The 12,047-nt window shown below is 37.5% G+C and overlaps 1 protein-coding gene and 1 long non-coding RNA gene across 2 annotated transcripts in view; both read left to right on the top strand.

Moving 5' to 3' along the window:
- LOC121389383 (probable G-protein coupled receptor CG31760) overlaps nucleotides 1-12,047 on the top strand; it is a 93,974-nt gene that overhangs the window by 17,353 nt on the left and 64,574 nt on the right. The gene's annotated exons all lie outside the window — the stretch shown is intronic.
- LOC121389384 lies at nucleotides 2,266-6,676 on the top strand. Its single transcript, XR_005960055.1, has 2 exons — nucleotides 2,266-2,376; nucleotides 6,262-6,676. It is a non-coding gene; the product is annotated as an uncharacterized LOC121389384 (long non-coding RNA).

Genomic DNA, 12,047 nt, shown 5'->3' with positions numbered 1-12,047 from the left:
TTAACTAGATTAGATTACGAAGGGGAGATTTCCATACTGGACGCTTCCCAATATTCGCTGATCAGTTAAGGACACACATCCCGCTGAAGTGAGCAGCTTCTATTAATACCCACTGTACTGTTCAATTTCCGCTCAGTAATATTCGGTTTCCGGTCAATTGGTTTACTCTGTTTATTAAATTAGCTCGTGTTGTTTATCGGGGGTGTTGTCATTGTATTCCTCGACAGTTGTCAGTCACCGTGTGTTAACATGCGTCTTCTTGCGGCTATAGCACGCAGCTGGTTCAATATTTACACGTAAACCTGGCTATACAGTTCACAGAAAACATGGCGTCTTCATTCATCCATTCAGTTCATTCATAAGTTTTCATGACTACTTTGTTTACGGTTCAAACACGTTGTGCTAGGCGCACAGTTAAGAAATCTAGATTGTTCAGGGCAGAGTTTGGCAGGGGCTGAAAATGCTGTGGTAAAATGCTGTAGATGGAGAGCCTTGTTTACCAAAGCCAAGATCTATTTTTTTTAAAAGCACACCAAAAATCCGGGATCCACAGCTGTTGTCAGGTCATGATACGATTCTTCCGTACTGAGACTTCGCCCTTCTGACGCAAAGGCGAACCCAGGATATATTTTAAGGAGGAACCAGTGGCAAATGGCATATGGAACAATGCAAATTGGAAAAAATAGTTAAAGTGGGCGGGGAGGGGGGGGTGGGGGGGGCAACTGTAAATGTTTAGGGTGAGGGAACAGGTCCACTTGGCCAATACCATATGGAATGCGGTATATGAATGAAGTATATGCATTCCAGCCCTCACTACACAGTTCACTTCCGGGTGAGAGTTTATTTATATTGGTCTGCGATAGTTCTTTAATGTAATACATGTGCTTGACACATTTATTTCTAGAATTTTTATATATATATATATATATATTTTTTTTTATATTATTATTATTATTATTTTATTTTTTTTGGGGGGGGGGGTAATTAAGAAAGACGTGGGGGTTGTTTTGTTTTTCAACGATAATTTCTCTGCCTAGATTTTGTCATGGTTATTTTGTAATATTCAGTATTGTGCATTGAATTTTTGGGGCATGCTTATACGGTGGAACAGGTTACTGGTGTGAATCTATTCCTGCACCACCTGTCCTGGAATTATATAGCAAAACAAACAAACAAACAAACAAACAGAAAACAGATAACTGTTTTGGGGTAAAAATTAACGCAGATGTAATATATATATATATATTTACAATGGTATCTGTATGTGTCATTAGTACCATCATGAACCCTGGCTATTAATGACAGATGTCATCTGTATAGTGAGATCACAGAATCATATTCGAAGCTAGGAATTGTAAATATTTGGCAGTAATATCGTACAGAAGGCCATTTAATGAGACAAAGGTTGGTGTGGTCACATTACACCTCATTGAATCTTAAACCATCTACCTCGTATGTATGTTACACCTTCTACAATCTTAAACCATCTACCTCGTATGTATGTTACACCTTCTACAATCTTAAACCATCTACCTCGTATGTATGTTACACCTTCTACAATCTTAAAACATCAACCTCGTATGTATGTTACACCTTCTACAATCTTAAACCATCTACCTCGTATGTATGTTACACCTTCTACAATCTTAAACCATCTACCTCGTATGTATGTTACACCTTCTACAAAACGTTTCTTTTAACACCACTAGATTTATTAATCATCGGTTATCCAATGTCAACCATTTTGTAATTTTAACTTATACAGTCAAAGAGAAAATATGCTACATTTCTTTTTGTTTATTAATAGCAATGGATCTTTTGCATGCACCATCCAACAGACAGGATGGCACATACCACGGCCCTTGATATACCAGTTGTCGTGCACTGATTGGAACTAGAAATTGTTCAATTGATCCACCGACGGGGATCGATCCCAGACGGACCTCGCATCGGGCAGGCGCTTTACCGCTGGCTGCGTCCCTCTCGTTTCGGTTTCTGTTACATATGTTAAACATTCTAAGTCGTTTGGCTGTATTACAAGTGAGTAGATTAGCGCATAGTATCGTCACTTAGGATTTTGTTTCGTTTTTAATCATCATAAATTTATGAGAACGAACTAGTCGGAAGAAATTTAAAATAAAATAATAAACATTTTACGTTACCTATCTGCTGAAACCCAATATGACAGCAGCAGAGCTATGACGTCAACAATAGCACGACGTCACAGTGTTGCTAAACGACGTCCGAGGTAACTAGTGTTACGTTCTAGAAGTAAACATTCAAGTTGACGACGTGTAAAATAAATATCGTGACAAACACTACATTTACTGGCGACTCATTAATTTTCGCTCTTTGATATCTGACAAGTACATCTTGGTAAGTTTATTTATAACAATTATTTATTGCGTATGCCTGGAAAGCAATTAGGCATATGTCGTATAAATTAAATTTTAGTTTTTAATTATTTTTTATTAAATGAGGGCGGGTGGAGAGGTGGAATTTTATTTTATTTCATACTAGATATAACCTGTGCTATGCACGAGGAAGTTTCGATGGGTGCCACAAGTTAGTTTATAACAAATACATAAAGGGAGTTAATTGATGTTTGGATGAATACTGCATGCAATGGTAAAATACCAAAACCCACCCCAATATAATCACTGTATCGATAGCCAGCCCTTATTAGCCTAGGATATATAGAGGATTCGTCACGAGTATTTTTTAATATGGAAAATATCAACCGATTCTATGTTAATCGGTATTTGTCGAGACTTTGCCGAGACAAATACCGATTAACTAGACGAGGTTGATATTTTACATATTAAAAAAAAAAAGTAGCGAATTCTATTTATCCTATAACACTTCTAAAATAACATTTTAATTCAGGTTTTTTTTTTAGTAAATCACAGTACTGAAGTCGCCACCATCGATAATATGACGTCATCACCATTAGCACAGATTAGTTTGACGTCACGCATTTTAAAGAAATCTTTGAAAACGTTACGCTCAGGAACACGGGTCTTGTTGGCTTGTAAGCAAATTACCCATTCACAACAACACATTACCTAGAGACCTTGCAAATTTGCATACCATTATTAACCGTTTTAATAAAGTAAATTATGACATGGATATCATGGGTAAATTATAGGCCGCCGTGTATTTAGCCACTTCTGTGTTAAATAACAAAGATGGCGGCCCCCATTAGGTTGTAATTTTTTTTTAATTCATTTTTATACACAATATTTAGCACGGTACGTGTACCGTAGCCAATTGGATGAAGCGATCTTAGTCCTGAGATCACCGTAACTGCACAGCTGACATATGCAATTAAGGTGATCTTAGCGCTAAGATCGCTTTGTGGAACGGGGCCCTGGACGAAAAACGATACTAGCGAAGTGCGACATCGGGTAAATATAAAGCATGTAAATATAAAGCAGTGCAAGTCAGAACGATCGCAAACACTTAAACATAGTAAATATTATAGATACCGTATATTGAACAATTTATTTTCAAGGGGAGGGAGTGAAAACTTTGGCGGGCCTTTGTCATCGGGGGAGGGGAATTGGATGCGAATTTAGGATTTGTTTTGTAATGATCTTACTATTAGTGATTTGTCAGTCAACCCTAGGTGACGGAAGATGGAAAGGATGACAGCTGTATATTAATTTGATATTCTAGTGGGGACAATCCCCCACCCGATACTTTTGACATCGCTGTCAACAGTAACAAAATGAAACGTTTAGCATATTCTGTATATTTAAAGATTTGAAATTATTTTTATTTCATACATTCACATCACTGGTTGATGGACACGGAATTATTGATAGCAATCGACGGTTTCAGTTACAACGCTAGACACATAACCGTAATTGTATGCATGCCTGGAAACGTGTTGTTGAAATTCTAATATGTATTAACGAACTATTGAAGACCATGGAAATGTCCGTAAACTATCTTAGATTTCAGCTCACGTCTAATGGCCTGCGGAGAAATGAAAAGGTCGCGCAACAAGGCAGACCACTTGCGTTAGACCCAACAAATAAATTCACTCTCAATCGTTTTCTCTGTTTATAAACGCAAATTGAACGCTTAGACCCTCAATTCCATCGTTCAAATTGTGATGTTCAAGATTTGGCCCGTCCAACATAAGTGACTGTCACAGGTTTAAGTATGTGGCCCGGGGAAAGCTTTTGTGGACTACTTTTGTTTGCGTGTACCGCGGATCTCCGCCAACTGTGAATAGCTATCGTTCTCTCGTTTGTATCGCGGTGCTGCGCAACTTGGGAGGAATTTAAAAGCTAATTTTGTTGTTCTCGTTGGCACCATATGGCGTTCAGTCGGAATTGATTTCTGTGATTCATGTATTGTTTGCTCTGTAGAAAGGTGAACGTTCGGGAAGTAGTTCAGTGGATAGAGCGTTAACACGACGTCTGATGGATCTCATGCTCAACACTATATATATATATATATATATATATATATATATATATATATATGTGTGTGTGTGTGTGTCACTCTCTCTCTCTCTCTCTCTCTCTCTCTCTCTCTCTCTCTCTCTCTCTCTCTCTCTCTCTCTCTCTCTCTCTCTCTCTCTCTCCCCCGAAAATGGTGAAAATGCCCCAAAAGTGTTTGGTCTACCATGCCTTGACAAATGTCTAGGAAAATCACTATATATACTGATGGAAAGGAATAAAGGATCACACGGATAGCAACAAGAAATAATGACTGCATCAAAAATCAAATCATATTGTCAGAAGTTGACTGGGAACATATAGGCAGTACATTCAACACTACAGACATTCAATCCCACATTACAACTTGGTATGAAATACAAACATTACTACGCTAGTTGTGAATTAAATGTGGTCTACAATTTGATGTAGTCCCTTATTTCTTTCCATCAGTATATATATTATCAATGAATAGTTACTCCTGAAGTTCTTCACCATTCATCCGCGACTGTGTGCAATGCATGCCGGTCACTATTTTTACAAGGAGGGGCTGGATTAATCTCGGTCGGTTGAACGCTCGCCTGAGGTACTTTACATATCAGATGTTGTGTGCCAGTAGCCTGTATTTACTCAAAATATGTTTGCATTTAAATGCAATAGTTTTCTATAGATAAGACTGTAAGGATAAATTATTTATAATATATTTGTACAAGAAACATTTCCAAAAGTTGTCTAGTACAGTAAATAGACGCGATATATTGATCCATCATTCTCTCTTTTAATTGCCATGGGAATAATTTGTAATTATTAGCACTTTGGTTAAACCGTAATTATATGTCAAAAACTAGTGTTAAATAATAAATCACGCAATTGACTGACACATAAAGTTTACGACCGAGTGTTTGACAGCACCACGGTTAATTGGGCTTCCACTTTTTTTGTGTATGTCCCGATGGCCGAACAGATAAGGTCGCGGGCTGTCATATGCCAGGCGAAGAATCAGTACAGTGGGTTTAAATCCTGTTAAGTGACAGTTTGTATTTTTAAATATTACATATGCAATCATCAAACAGTGGCGTAGCACTGTTTCAGAATAGTTATTGGTGTCCAGTAGTTTGAACTAATATTTCACAATGTGGATATTGTTGGTTATATACAGGGGAAGAATCGGCCCAGTTCACAATAATACCAGCTTGTTTTATGTGCGTCTTTTCACACCAAACTGCATATATAGGTAGTACTAAACCAAATAACTTCCGGCTGGATCAAAGTTCGAGGTGCACCGAACTTTTGATAGAGAAGTGAACACCACAAGTCTCATCTGGGTAAAACAAATGTGCAATTTTATTTCATCTAGTACCAATGTGTCAAGTAGACTTGTGCTTGAAACATGTATGGGGTACCTGTTAAAAAAAAGTACTCGAATTTTGTGCGAAACTAAGGTAGTCATAGACGCTACCCGTTATCTCAGAAACGAGCAGCTTGACCCACATTTTTTTCTGATTCACTTTAAGTGTAAGGGGTGATAGTATTTATATCCGTGGCGTTTATGTCGGTTGATACGTTGCAGGTAGGAGTTTTAGCCACATATGTTACTATTGTCGTCTATGGGATTTGATTTGGTAGTATACACCCTATACACTCCCATGACGACTATTGGCTTCATTGAAACCCCACACTTCACTGCCATAATTGTATACGGTGCAAATATAGGTATGAAAGAGTGTTACTAGCGTTTCTGTATTTAAATAACCATTGCTCCTAATAGAGCAGCCATAGCTTGTCTGCCTTCATCACATATCTTTTCCAGGGCTTCACTGAATTTACCTTTGTAATGAAAACAGTCCCCAAGATAATTGAAGAGGTCAAGAATTTCGAGATCGTGGTCGTTACATGTCCCCATTTCTTCTCGGTTTACGTTTCCCATTTTCTGAATACTGCTATCTTTGCTGCTTTTGTCTTTTTCTTTCTAAAGTTTGTTTTGCTAATGTAATAGAAGATGAATATCACTATATAATAGGGTGTCCACAATACAAAGATTTGCGTTGTAAATATATAAAAATTTATTATTATAAGCGGCCAAATGTGTATCGTTGTATACAGTTATTAACCACCGGTAACAATAAGGAATTGAATAACCTAGGCAAATATTTAGTGCAGGCTAATACAATTAGAGATCGGTTAATGCAGGATAATAATTAATGTAATAAATGTAACTTATATCACTTCATTTGTCCATGATTATATATAAACCACACCCACCACTGTTTTTCACGTGTGTATTTTGTATAACTATGTTGTATTATTTATGTTATGTATCCAGCTGATAAGTTGTAAAACTCAAAGCAAATACAGAACTTGAACTTACTGTATTGGATGGTATCATCGTGGAGTAACCAGTCACACATCTAAACGTGATTTCCAACATATTTCGGAAATTGTATTTATCTACAACAGGTCATCTCTTATACAATCTAATTAAAATTAGCTCCACTATTACATGTGGATCTAACACCAGCCAGTTGGAGCTCATGTCCACCAATCAAAACCTTACTTGCAGAATCCTGCCAGTGATTTAAAAATAATTTTAAAATATTCCGAATTATCCTGAGGGTATACGACATGTTTCGTGTGAATTACGAATGCCTTAAAACATGTTTTATTTTATAAAAGAAATAATTTGTAATGTAAAACTGAAGACTGATTTAGGTTTTTTTATTTTAAATAAATAAATATTTTTTATTGTAAAATTGAAGACTGATAACCCACCCCCTACGTATTGGTATGGTTCGCTGTACTGCGGCCACTAAAATAGACTCGCCCGATATTTTTAGAATTTGTATGCTCCCAAATAACGTTATAAAAGGCGAAGTGTGATTGGTCAATATTTAAATTATTATTTACAGACAAAATGTTACCTGGACATTGGGGACTACGCAGTGTTCTTAGCAATCCGATTAAAATTAGTTCTACTGGTCTAAATACGGCATTCGTAATTCACATGAAACATATCGTATACCCTCAGGATAAATCGGAATGTTTTCAAATTATTTTTAAATCACTGGCAGGATTCTGCAAGTAAGGTTTTGATTGGTAGACATGAGCTCCAACTGGCTGGTGTTAGATCCACATGTAATAGTGGAGCTAATTTTAATTAGATTGTCTCTTATACTAATGTGTAGGAAATATATGTTCAAAACACCTTGATTCTAGAGTTTGTGTTGTCAGCCATCTATATTTTATATGCATTTCCCTACATAGGAACCACTTGCACCGACCAGTGATCCATAACTGGTTCAACAAAGGCCATGGTCTGTGCTATCCTGCCTGTGGGAAGCACAAATAAAAGATTCCTTGCTGCCTGTCGTAAAAGAGTAGCCTATGTGGCGACAGCGAGTTTCCTGTAAAAAAAAAAAAAAAAGTGTCAGAATGACCATATGTTTGACGTCCAATAGCCGATGATAAAATAAAAAATCAAAGTTCTCTAGTGGCGTCGTTAAATAAAACAAACTTTTTTTCCCTACATAGGATAGCATATACTGCCGTGTTTAATATAGCAATAGACGAATTAAAGAACACTATATAAACCTTGAACAGACAAAATGACCAAGCGGATCTGATCGGGTGATCAAGTTTGGCATATTTGACCACGCCTTGCTTTGACTAGTATGATATGTATTGTTTTCATCCACCTGAATAGTTATACAATTCAGGTGATCTTATGGCTAAGGTGAACTTAAAAACACAATAAGCGAATACATATTGTGGTAGAACAGCCAGTGTATCAGAATATGCCCCCCCCCCCCCCAAAAAAAAAAAAAAAAACCCACAAAAAAAACCCACAAAAAAAAAACACACACAAAAAAACCCACACAAAAAACCCAACAAACAAACAACAACAAAAAAACAACAAAAAAACAACAACATAAAAACCCCAACAACAAACAAATAAAAGTTTTAAAAAACCAAATTCGATTAATAATAAACCTCTGAATAATATTTAAAATTTACGTATTACCAACAAACTTATCGAGTTATGGATTTTAAATTGCATATTATATTAATTGATAAAACAAAACAACTGCAGATGCAAACAGAGTCGTGCGTATAAACTATATTTATATTTGCGACGGACATTAATTGCGTTATTATGGCCTCCACTTTTATCTTGGCACTAAACGACTTCCGCGCATACGGATTTAGGGAGAATAAAATTTCGTTTCGGTACGACAAGCATTTGCACATCTCAATGAAAAATACTTAAACATTGGTAATAACTCCGCAGTCAATAAAACCGGTCCGCGCCTCAATTCATTCACTGCGGTCCTGCGACGTTGAAACGTAGTTATCTAACCATTACGCTTCATCAAGTGATTTGGTTCGTTAAATTACCTTCATATCGGCCACGCGCTTAAAATCGCTGCCTTAAGACATTTCGCCAGTTTTGATTGCTCCACGTGCAAAGTGATTGGAGACGGTGACGTCGCAGGATTTACTGGCTGCTATAAGCCAGTGCTTTTATGGAAAGCATTCGCGAGGTAGTGATACGTGAACCATGTTTTATTGTCGAGTTATCACCACTTGGCAAAATATCTAAAATCCCCCCACCCTATCCCCTTTTCTCTGGGGACTTTGTATATTAATCTATATGATGGTCGCCTTTTCTTAACCACTTTTATATTAAAAAGGTTTTTCTAGTCTGTTGATTCATTTGAAGTATGTAGTGTTTATACCGCCATGTCAAATCTCATAGACACCAATTTTAGTACATTTGTATATATGGTTAGTGAAATGTTTTATTTAATGACGCACTCAGCACATTTTAATAACGGTTATATGGCGTTGAAAATATGATTAAGGACCACACGGATAATGCGAGATGAAACCCGCTGCAAATGACTACTCTTTCCAATTATCAGCAAGAAATATTGTATTTGCAGGATAGACACACAGACAGGATAGTACATACCACGGTATTTGTTACGAAATAGCTCAATGGATCCACCGACGGGGATCGATCCTAGACCAACCCAGTGTCACGTGAGCGCTTTATCACTGGGCTACATCCCTCCCCATATGTCTAGGGCTGCTACATGCAAAGCTTCTATTAACATATATACAGTCATAGATATATGAGCGTAAGTACTACAACCCCTCGCCATTAAACTAAATCTTTATTTTATTTTGACCGACACATGCTTCAAGGACAGTATATAGCTGTAGGGAAAGAAGGAAGGCGTCATTGTCATGGGAAGTAGAGGTCCTCTTATAGGCTAAACACCTGGCTGTGATTCATGGGAACCATTACGTCCTTGTTAAAACTTCTTTTGGATTCAGCTTTGTGCAGATACGATTTTAAAACTTAATCTAGTGTTCTTGATTTGTTTGTTGAGGCTTTGTTTTTTGTTTTTAGTTTTGGTTGTTTCTTGTTTTTGTTTTTGTGGGGTTTTTTTTTTTTTTGGGGGGGGGGTTTGGGGGGGTTGGATGGGGTTTTCTTTGGTGGGGGGTGCAAGAGCTCTTCACTTATTATTATTATTATTATTATTATTATTATTATGTTGTTGTTGTTGTTGTTGCTTTTCGTTATTTAGCTCTAAATGTCTGTAAGTTTGCAATGTCCGTTTATCAAACTTCAAAAGACCGGCCTCGGTGGCGTCGTGGCAGGCCATCGGTCTACAGGCTGGTAGGTACTGGGTTCGGATCCCAGTCGAGGCATGGGATTTTTAATTCAGATACCGACTCCAAACCCTGAGTGAGTGCTCCGCTAGGCTCAATGGGTAGGTGTAAACCACTTGCACCGACCAGTGATCCATAACTGGTTCAACAAAGGCCATGGTTTGTGCTATCCTGCCTGTGGGAAGCGCAAATAAAAGATCCCTTGCTGCCTGTCGTAAAAGAGTAGCCTATGTGGCGACAGCGGGTTTCCTCTCCAAATCTGTGTGGTCCTTAACCATATGTCTGACGCCATATAACCGTAAATAAAATGTGTTGAGTGCGTCGTTAAATAAAACATTTCTTTCTTTCTTTTTTCAAACTTCAAAAGCGTTTCCCAGGCAACGGACTCGGTGTTCTATCGCGATTTATTTGCTCTCATACAAGACATTATATGGACTGTAAACACTAGAAGAAAATTAGTATTTGTTACGCCAAACACTCGAAACCTCAGAAGTCAGCGAGTTAATAATCTATGTGCTTCACTCGCGCACGTAAACACTAAACACTGATGAAGACAAATTTCAAGAGAGAAGATAAACGACAATTTCATTTCATGTTCAACAAGTCATGAATTTGTTAGCGCTGGAAATGGTGTGTTATATAACCACCACTGGGGTGGATCAAGGTTTTTCTTCTTCTTCTTCTTCTTCTTCTTCTTCTTTAAAGACTTCAATCAACAATGGAAATATTAGTGTCGTGGAACCTTCAGTCATAACATTCGTAAACATCAATGATAGCATTATTAATACGTATCTCACTTTGCCCATTTTCCCATTTTCGTTTCTGATGTGAATGGCAAATGGTGGGGAAATGGTGGGTGGGTGGCGCATACGGCTACAAGAGACGATCACCTGTCGCGGTTTAAACAGGGACTGAGATACGAGATGGACAGCAAAGTAAGTTGTAAATATGGGAAGACTTGCCAGATCGAAAAGAAATGAGATTGAATTCAAAGGGAAAAAAACCTGGACTTTCCGACAGAATAGGTGTCTATCTGTTACGGCCTAACGCCCGTCGTTTCCCAATAAGCCGTGAAACAACTTGCCAGATTGTTAGTGTTGTGGTATTAATAATATAGTCAGCGGTAGGAGCTGATGTGTCGGCCTTCATACGCATCAATGGCAGCCCAACTGGAAATTCTTGACGTCGTCAGCGATATAAATTGATCTGAAGCTGCGCAAAGTTACGTATGCAGTTGCAGCACCACTGGACAGGAACGATATAGCAATAAGCGCGTTTAGAGACACTGATGTCTAACCTTCAGAGACCAGCTCGGTCTGAACTCTCCTTAAAGGGACATTCCTGAATTTGCTGCACGTTTTAAGATGTTATCGACTAACAGAGCCTTTTTAACGATTGTAATTACATATCAAATATATTTTTCTGCATAAAATATTAGTAGCTGTATATTAAATGTGTTTCTTATCGTTCCAATATCTGTGCTAGGTTAAATTTCATTTTATTTCCTAAAATATAAAAATTTTCGTACGTACAAAATTATTTGAAGACAAAATCCAGTTTGGGCTTCTTACAAATATTAAGACGACCAGAAAAACATTGAATAAACAGACACAGATATTCTAAAGAAGAAAATATATTTAATATGTAAGTTTAATCGTAGAAATATTTTATTAGTCGGAAACATCTTACAATGCAGCAAACTCTGGAATGACCCTTTAATGTATGAAGACTGACTAGATGGAACTGTATTTTGTTCACAAAATGGAATTCAAGGGATATATTGAAGCCCCCCCCCCCCCCCCCCCCCCCCCCCCCCCCACCCGCAAAAAAGACCACAAACAAACAAACAAACAAAGAAACTAACTAAAAAACCCCACACCAAACAACAGCAAAACAAACAACACTCATTCGAAAAACAAC

This window comes from Gigantopelta aegis, chromosome 14 (assembly GCF_016097555.1).
Source record: "Gigantopelta aegis isolate Gae_Host chromosome 14, Gae_host_genome, whole genome shotgun sequence".
NCBI classification, from domain to species: Eukaryota; Metazoa; Mollusca; class Gastropoda; order Neomphalida; family Peltospiridae; genus Gigantopelta; species Gigantopelta aegis.
The sequence above is the reverse complement of the archived record's forward strand: the minus strand, read 5'-3'. Positions and strand labels throughout refer to the sequence as shown.